This window comes from Neophocaena asiaeorientalis, unplaced genomic scaffold, assembly GCF_003031525.2.
Source record: "Neophocaena asiaeorientalis asiaeorientalis breed wild unplaced genomic scaffold, Neophocaena_asiaeorientalis_V1.1 scaffold134, whole genome shotgun sequence".
In the NCBI taxonomy this organism is placed as follows: Eukaryota; Metazoa; Chordata; class Mammalia; order Artiodactyla; family Phocoenidae; genus Neophocaena; species Neophocaena asiaeorientalis.
The window spans coordinates 11929753-11939787 of NW_020185339.1; positions in this window are offsets into that span (position 1 = coordinate 11929753).

Sequence of the window (10035 nt, forward strand, 5' to 3'; positions counted from 1 at the left end):
TTACTTCCCTAAGGGGTTACTAGCATATTGGGTTACCAATCTATAATGCATTTACCCCAAATGGTAAAAGTATGTGTAACCTCTTAAGTCTGTGTTGACATATATATGACATTACAACACTTTGAAATGTTGTGATTGATCCCATTTAACTCAATGAGCCATGAGGAAGAGTCAATTTCAGAATGATTAATGAAGGGAAGGGTAAAACTCAGGAAGCTCCAGAAAAAAGAGAAACTACTTGATCCTCCAGGGCAGCCATCTTCTCTGGTTCTCTTATAAAATTGAGTAAAGTAGATCAAATCCCCTCAGCTTCCCAAGGTTCAGATCTAATGAGTGGCATAGTATCATATCCAGTTGTGCACCCATGTACATCTTTTAGGATTTCTGACTTAAGGTGTCGCAGATGTCTCAAGGAAGAGCTCAGACGTTTTTCAGGAAGCGGTGGAGAACACATTTCAAATTTGAAATACTAAGCCCTGAAATTTTTCAGATGAAATACTAAGCTCTGAAAATTTTCAAATGGATGTTGGCATAAGGTTTATAAAGGAGGGGAAGGCAGCCTTCAGTCTCAACAGAATGTACTGTTTGCAGGTCTATTGCTGAGCCATTGATTGAATAACTGAATGTCAAATCAAATTTTGTTGCTATAACAACCAAACTAACTGGCCCATTAAGGGTTGATCCTGGTCAGTAATCCAATCTGTTGTCCAGAATATGACTGTTTTGAATGTCCCCAAATTAATTTCATCAGAAGACTATTGAATTGGTGCCATCAGGTCTCAGAATGTTGAGAAAGGACCTACTGAGGCCTTCGGTTTCTTTCCTGAGTGTGGAATGACACAGAAACAAAACAATTTATATATTTGTTTTCTACTTTTGTTCTCCAATTATGGCATTTGGCATTTGGGGGGCACTTTAAAAGAGGAATGAATATTTTGGGTTAAATTGAACACAAATAGAGAAAAGCCAACAGTAAAAGGACTTTATTTTCTCCAGTCACATTTCAAAAGGTTACATTTATTTATAAATATCAGAGCTCTAAGAGGAAACATAAAAAAGTAAACATATAAATTAGAATGCTTAAACCTGCTAGTAATTAAAGAAACAAAAATTAAAATGATAATAGGGATCCTGTGAGCTTGGGCCAGAAGTTCAAGCAGCTGTGGCAGCTGCCAGGAGATTGGCATTGTAAATGTGTAGAGTCATTTTGAAAAACAATCTGACAATAAATTTTAAGAACCAGAAAATGTTTCCCTACCATTGAAAATTCTTATCCTAAGGCAACAGTTCATAAGAAGAAAAAGGTTATAGTTGTGAAAACCTTTGTGGCAGCTGGATTGGTTCATCCTTGTAAAAATGTGGGAGGACCCGAAATGTTACACTTCAGAGGAATGGACAGATAAGATCATAGTTCTTGTTAGAATATTACTAAGCAGCCATGAAAAGTTTTAAGTATGGAGGCAATGGGGCAACGCGAAAAGCGTTAAGTGAAAAAAAAAGAATACAAAGTCTCTATATTCGTCATGATTACAATATGTGGTATATGTTTCTATAGGGACAAGAAGTGAAGTGAAACAGAAGAAAAAAAAATCAGTTGTCTTTGAGTGGAGAAAATTTGGAGTCATATAGATTGAACCCTAAATGTATATATGAGCAAATGTATCTCTTCTGAAATCACTAGGTATATGGTATTATAACGAAGTTAAAACACTAAATGAACCAAAAATGTTATATTGTAAACTTTGGAGCATTTTGAATTTGAGACTTAGAGAACAGTGTGAAACATAAACTAAAAATGTTCCTTATAGCTATGCTTTCGCTTTCAACCCCTTTTCTTTCCTTTTTTTTTTTATTACAAAAGCAACATAAAATACACAAAAAAGCCCAAAGAACAATCCATAATTCATCCCCACCCTGTCTCTCACTTTATTCCAACCATCCTACCATGAATACTATTTAGTGACTTTATACAAAGTAGTCTGAATTTGTAAAGCCAACTTCTATCGTTAGACAGTTTCTTTCCTTTTTTCCATCATTTACTAGCAGCAAGTAGCCACTACCATGTATTGATTCATGCAAAGTGCCGGTTACTGTACTCTTAGTTGTTGGGCTACTATCAAGTAGTTGATGAGAGAGAGAGATATCTTAGTCCCACTTTTATAGAAATGAGAGAGCTGATGTCCAAAATTACCTGCTAGGAAGTGGTAGGGCTGGGAACCCACAGCAGTTCTGACTGCAGAGTGCATGCTCTTCACCACTAGTGTCTGTTATAAGCAGTACCACACTTATAGCAGGGCAGCCTTGGGAGCCAAGAAGGGCACCAAGCTTCAGCGCTCCTTCTCCCGTGGGACTTGCTTTGCAAATCCCTCTGTAGTGGCTGGGACCGGCCAAGCAGGCAGGGCCAGCAGGAGGATGTCCCGCCACCCCCCCCCGCCCCCAGACCTGGTCCGCACGTGCCTCCGTCTCCTTGTTTCCTGCTTTGGCGCTGTCTCCCACTCTCAGCCATGTGCTCTCAGGTGTTCTAGTACTCCTACTCACAACGCGAGGCTATCTCTCGATGGGCCTGTGGTTATAGCAGAGTAACTGGCTGCAGGTCACTCCTGCTGGTCAAAGTGGTCTTTTTCCTTCACAGGATCGTGAGCGATTCCAACAATAACACTGGAATGTCAGCTCACGGTCCTCCTGAAAGCCACTCGGATCCTAAGATTTATTATTATTTTTACCATGGCTGAGGCAATCTTACCATGCTGTGTAAATTTTGAAGAATCCCATTATCATAGCATCTAAGATATGAAATGAATACTTATCAGAACCATAGCTGAGCTCCCCATGGCATGTATTGGATTACCCTCCTTTTACATCCTCAGAGCCCCCTGGCGTGCTTTGACCCAGACTTCTCCAAAAGAGACCACTCCTTCCACTACCTTCACTCACGAGGAAACCGCCAACTGCTTTCTTCTGTCTCCATCAGGCAGACCTGGGTTAGAATCCTAATTCTGTCCCATACCAGTCGTACCAGTCCTTTACCAACTCTTCATTTCCTTGTCCGTAAAATGAATACCTCGACATCTAATTCACAGAGTGTGTAAAAATTAATCGTTTAACCTACTGCCTGGCACGCATAGGTCCTTGGACTGGTAGATATCCATATAAGCTTGATTTTTACCATTCCACCTGAACAGAAGCTAGGATTCAGCCATTCTCAATCCTGCCCTCTCTAAACCCTAGAATTCCTTCTTTCTTCTCTACCCTACTCACCATGCACATTCCTAGCCTTCACTTGCGGCCACCATCTGCTTTCCATGTCTCCATTCCAATACTGCTAATTACAGTATTATGTTGGCAGCTACTAACTCATGCTACATAATCTGTGCTCTCTGACCTCAGTCTGCCTGGTCCTCATTCCAAGTTTTATTTCTCTCCTGCTAGATTGAAATTGCCATAGTAACTTCCCCAAATCTACATTCTTTTAAAGAACCCAGTTGCACCTTCTTTACTCTCAATGGATTATCTGGCCTCCTGTTACGAAGAAGATCACCACTGTATAGCAAAGGGTGTGACAGCATAAGTCAGTACTGTAATAATCTCGCTAAAGCATCCCTATTAGAACTATTATTTCTCTCCTGAAAATCATTCAGTGTCTGTCCTCACATACAAAGCAATATCATGATCATGATTTTGGTTTGATTTTATTTCCTTTTTCGGAACCCTACGTTTCAACCGATCTGAACAGGAGCCCCAAATCCCTTTCTATTCCACCTTTGAACTTACATTATGACCATTTCTTTTTTTGTGGAATGTCATTCCCCTGCATTTTCTATGTATCAAAATTCTGCCCGTCCTTCAGCACCATAATTAAAGTTTCATATGCTCCATAAAAAACCTTCTGTGATTGTTCCAGCTCACTTTCCTATTTTAAAACATATTGCTCTTTGTTCTGCTTTTAGGGTGCATTCCACTTTTTATTATATCATTTGTCTACGTTGCATCCCTCCTCTGAGAATATAAGCTTCTTAAGAAAATGAACCAGGAGTTACATATATTTATAAGTTCTTAGGAAGCCATGGTTGGAGTAGTTCACAGCCAATGCAGAGAGCAGGTTTAAAGGACCCCCTCTACTCTTTTCCTTCTCGCTGTCTTTGAAGTCTCTTTGAAGTGAAAGAAACCTCTATCCTGAGAAAAGCTCCTCAGGGAAACAGGTCAGATGAGGATCTGTGCTCCAGTAGGGATCTTTGAACTGAAGAGACAAAGCAGAGGGAAGAGGGTACATTTGAAATGTGGTCCAGAGGGCTCTGCTGTCTCCTATTGCTAAACAGTGTCAATGACCCTGTAATTTTCTCTGAGGCTGAGAAGTCACTTCAGTCCCAACCTTCGGGTTTCACAGATAACTGCCAAGAAAAGCTGCTTCTGCCTGGAACTTGATTCGTGGTGATCTCAGTTCGAGTGTCTTACAAACTGAGAAATGCAAAATCCTAGTCAATATGCCTCATGTCACGCCCTTTTCCTTAAAGAGCTTGGGTTAAGCACAGAAGGAATAGAGAGCCAGAAAGGAAGGTTAAAAAAGCACTGATTCAAAATGCGTGTGTGTGGGTACATATATATCACCCTTAATACCAGCAGCACCATCAGAACAAGACTTTTTGTCCTTTATTAGATCTCATCTTATGCATGGAGACCCTTTGGAACAAGCATAAGCTTCCACTACAATGTTGAGCGAAGCCTTCCAATAGAAATAAAGCCTAAGTTCTTCAGCAAAATGCTGTACAATCTTGGATTTCTCATTGCGTGTTTCTTAGCTACAACATTAATCCCAAATAGTTTTTAGAATCTCCTCTTCATCAAAAATAGAGGGAGATCTGAATACATCTTTCTAAAGTATCCTATTTACAATCAGAAAGGTGCCTCTTTACTTCTCTTTCTATGAAACAGTGACATCTACTGCTCGGTGGGGCTAATCCTGGGGGATGTTCTAAGGCTAGAACCACCGGTGATTCAGCTCTTCCGCCTTTGGAGTCAGAGGCAGGACCACAGTCACTATCTCTTCCACTTCCCCGTCCTGCTGAGGCCCCTCCATAACACTATAATGTTTGAACTTCTGCGCAAATTGCATTCTCTTCTTTCTGGATTAATTTCTTCTATAACAATTCTATCAGAAAGTCTTCCCTCATACCGAGCCCAAACTTGTTTCTTTTTAACATGTAACTTTCTCTTAGCCTTATTCTTGGAGTAGTGTTCAACAAGTAAAATTCCTTTTCCACATGACGGCCCTAAAGACAAAACGTTGTTATATCCCGTCAGTTTTCTTTTTCCACCTAAATAATGTCACTTCCTTTGGCCCTCCTGGATATTGTTTTAAGCCCCTCTCTACATCTTCCCTAGTCTCTACATGTTCTTCTGTTGGTTCACGTACATCAGAAAAATAAAAGTGTGCATGCCGCCAAAGGTCTATCATTATATAAATGAGTGACTTTACCCTTAAATGGCAGTAATGGCCTAGTGGGTAAGCAAGTGGAATTTGAAGAGAGAAGACCTGGGTTCAATCCTGGCTCTCCCACATAAGCTATAGGTCTTATGCAAATTACCCAGCAGTTCCAAACCTTTATTTACTAGGCTGTAAAATGAACGTGACAATAATAGCCACCTAGTAGGTTTGCTCCAAGGCTTAAAATGAAATTCAGTGAGGCATTGTGTGAAGAGCACTTAGCACAGGTATTCTGAATACGCAATAAATGGAAGCCTTCTTCGTATTAACCAGCTGCTGCTAAACTATATAAACAAACATGAGAAAAGCTGAGGAGAAATGGGAAGTAAGAAGCAAAAGAGGAAATAGAAGAAATAAAGAATGCACAGCATGTTTTAAATTAACTACAAAATGTAAAGTTTCTTAAAGTCTGAGCCAATTTTATGCATATCCTATGTGCCGAGCTCATATCCAGTGTCTGGCATATAAAAGCAGATTAGTAAGTGTTTTCTGGATGAATGAACTTCATATAGATCAAAATATACTATGCAGCAATGGAGAAAAACATCATAAGTTAGTATTATAGCAACATTTCCTATATGAAACATGATACAATATAAAAAGCCCAAATATAGCAGATGTTGAGCCATGCCTAGGTTGCATGGTACATTTAGTAACCTGAAAGAAACTATTCATTCAGCAGTTTTTATTCATTTGGAAACAGTTGGATCCATATTGCATGCATACATCAAGCTCTTTTCGACATAAACATCATCAACAAAAATTCATTTTAGTGACTACCTATGTTTAAGCGTAGGTGCTAAGAATACAAAGTATAAATTATCGTTTCTTCCCTAGAGGCATTTACAGTATAGTTGAGAAAATAATTAAGTCACATAAAATGATCACTAAAAATACAAAGAATAAAAGAGTCATACAGCCAGTAGTAGCCAAGTTATTCTAGCAGATGTCTCACATCATACCTCATAACCAATGGAGTCATTTGCCATTGCTCATGAGTCAAGCCCACCAATTTTGGAGGTTTATTTTTCCCACTGTAAGTCAGGTAAAGTGCCTAAAGAAGGATAGGAAAACAGGGAAATTTGAAAGTATTTGAATGAACTTGGAGACAGTTCCTAATGCAGTTGCTAACCGCATAGCACTCAGAGAATTAAAGTTCTTCAGTGGTCTCAAGGAAAGCAAGCTGGATTCCGTAGTAAGCTGGTGTCCCAGATAAAGGAATTACATTTTCTTGTTTATGTTCTCAGTGTAACCTCTCTTTGTTTGGTCTCACCATTTGCCTGATGAAGAGAGGAATAACTGAGCTGCCTGAATAACAGAATCATCATGAAAATGATATGAAATAATGCAACAGAAAGGCCTTTGAAAACCTTGCTCTGCAAATGCAGATTCAAAATATACAAAGAATTCTTAAAATTCATTGATAAAAACACAAACGATCTGTTGGAGATGGCAGTCTCATGCACTCAGTCTTTCTGCCCCCACTTGTCTGCACAAGGCTGGCCTTAGGGCCTGGAACACTTCCTTACCAAGAGTTAAAGTGCCCACACAGCCTGTGCTGGGCTTATCACCTTGTGTGGAGATATACTTCCTTGTTTCAGGCTTAGTGACTACTCTTTGTCTTTGCTTAAACAGTGTGTGTCATATGGCACTTGGCCAACCCCACTGCTTTATCTGTTCTCCAAGCAAGAATGGATGGGGTTCCTTGCACTGTAGCAAGAGAAGGAGAAAGACCTTCTGGCCATGGGGTACCAATACCCACTGCTGAAGCTGATCTAGCTCTGTCTCTTTTCTATCTAAGTAAAGTGTGGCTCCATCCAGTGCTTGACTGTGTTGTGTTTTCCTTGGTGACTCACCAAGATGCAAAGGGCAGAATTGTTTGGACTTTTACTCCTGGTGATTGACATAGTGATGAACTTTACTCTTCTCCATGTATTATAGAAATAAGCTATCAATCCATGAAAATACATGGAGGAAACTTAAATGCATATTACTAAGTGAAAGAAGCCAATCTGAAAAAGCCATATGCTCTATGATTCCAACTATATGACATTCTGGACAAGGCAAAACTACGGAGACAATAAAAAGATCAGTGGTTGCCAGGGGTTAGGGCAGAGGGAGGGATGAACAGGTGGAACACAGAGGATATTTAGGACAGTCAAACTACTCTGTACGATACTATAATGGTGAATGCATGTCTTTATAAATGTATCCAAACCCATAAAATGTACAGCACCAAGAGTGAACCTTAATCTAAACTATGATTGTTAGGTGATAATGATATGTCAGTATAGGCCCATCAGTTGTGACAAATGTACTACTCTGGCAGGGGATGTTGATAATGGTGGGGAATCTACAAATGTATCAGGGCAGGGAGTGTATGGGAACTCTCTGTATCTGCCCCTCAATCTTGCTGTGAACTTAAAACTACTCTAATAAATAAAGTCTATTAAGAAAAGTCAATAACCTGGCCAACTTCCCTTTTCCCCCATCTGCTCTTTCAATATCTTCCACATGGTAAACTCTATACACACCAATCACACTTAAAACCATGGAATTAAAAAGTGTCTGTTACAGTTTATTTCCGTGTACCTTTGCTTAAAGGACAATTATTCAGATGGGGGTCAAAAAGTAAAGTGAAGTAGAGATTAACAGTCAAAACCTTAAAGGTTCCATTTAACTTAAATGACCTGGATAATTTATTGGGCAAATAAGTAGTAGCGCTGGAATTTTAGATGATAGATGTTGAATTTGAGGGTCCCACTTGCCTAGTTATAGCAACAATTAAACTTGTTTACCCTAAAAAATTGAGTTGCTAAGGTAAGCTGAACTTTGCATGACCATATGGGCATTAGTTGAAAGGATCTCATTACACACCTTGATCTATTTTGGTTAAGATAAACATGAACGTTTTTCATATTTGCTAAGATTCTTTAAATTCTTTGGGGAATTCCAAGTCATATAACTATTTAATATCAAGTATTGTTCAAAGTAAATGATCTAATGCCAAGAACACTTAGAAGGGCTTTCAGATATACAGTAGACTTGAGCAGTAAAACAAAAGTAATGTATTATCAAAAGAAGAGAAAAAAAATCATGAGAGTTTTGAAAGGGAGATTATGCAGAGCTTCTTCTAAGTTGGTCTTTGAAAAGGAACGTGTTGGTCTTCACTTTACAACAAAACTGCTAAGGGAGTACTTGGGGAAAATTGAAAATACACATGTCAGCAATTCCAGATAACATGGTTTTGAAGGTTAACTGTTGGCCAAGGAAGTAAAAACGGTGGATGAATAACAAGCTAAGTGAATGTCTAACAGTTGTTGATGCTTTAGAAGTCAAACAGAAACCAAAGGAAATGGAGAGCATAGGTCCAAGAAAAGAATCAATGTGGCAAAATAGGAAATGTGTACTTTTGGAACGACTGTCAAAAACAAAAACAAAAACAAAAACAAACCCACAAAACAAAACCCTGCTATACCTCTTTGAATAACATGGAAAAGAAGCAGTAAAGGCCAAAGGGTCTCTGTTATGTTCAGCTATGTAACTTGTAAATAAGGAATCTTGATTTTACAGTTAATACTGTCCACATATAAAACACTAAATAATATTGATATTGCTGATCTATTGATGTATTTATAATGATTGGGTGTTAGAAATTGGTCACATCAAAGGTTCTTGAAGAAAAATGAAATAGGGCCTTTTTTCTTAAGGGAGAAAATAAATTTATAGATTTTTAACGTCTGGAGCCTCATGGGAAATAAGCAAGATGCATGTTTAAGGAATGTCAATTACAGACAATTACAGACAATTACAAATGCCTTTCTTTTTAAAAAATGGTCTGTCATAAAATGGTGATATGAAACCTTTACTATTGATTATTGTATTCTACTGGAAATTTCTCAGGCTGTGGAATTAGGCAGCTAAGGTTACTTGCTGCTCATTATTATGCATATTGTACAAGTAACTTAACTTCTGTGAACCTCGATTTCCTCATCTGTAAAATGGGGATAATGAAAATATTTACTTTATAGAGTTCTGTCAGGGAATAACATCTGCAGAGTGCTTAGCTCATGTCTAGTTAGCATGAAACATTGGATGAAGACAAACTTAATAAAGAGTTTGGTGTTATAGTTTTAAATATTGGCTTAAATATTGAAATGAGAAAATTCTAACATCAATACATATTGGGAAAGTTTTGGAATCTGACCCAAGATATTATGAAGAGATCTTTTACCCAATGGGAAGGTTAGATTCAACATACGATAGTGGAGGGCAGCTACTAGAACAAAGAAATGTATTTCATCATAACACTCCAATGAATTTAAATTCTTCAGTCAACTCATTGCAAATATGTTTATTTAATATATGCTCTAAATAATAGCAACTTATCAAGTTACTCAATATCCTGACGAATAAGACTTTTGAAACATGAATACAATCTCATAGGAGAATAAAACAGGTGCCTTAGAGAAAACATAAACTGTTCTTGTAAAGGATACCTTCCTATTATATTTTACATGTTTCTGTTATTAAAAGATAGATGCTTAGTTTTT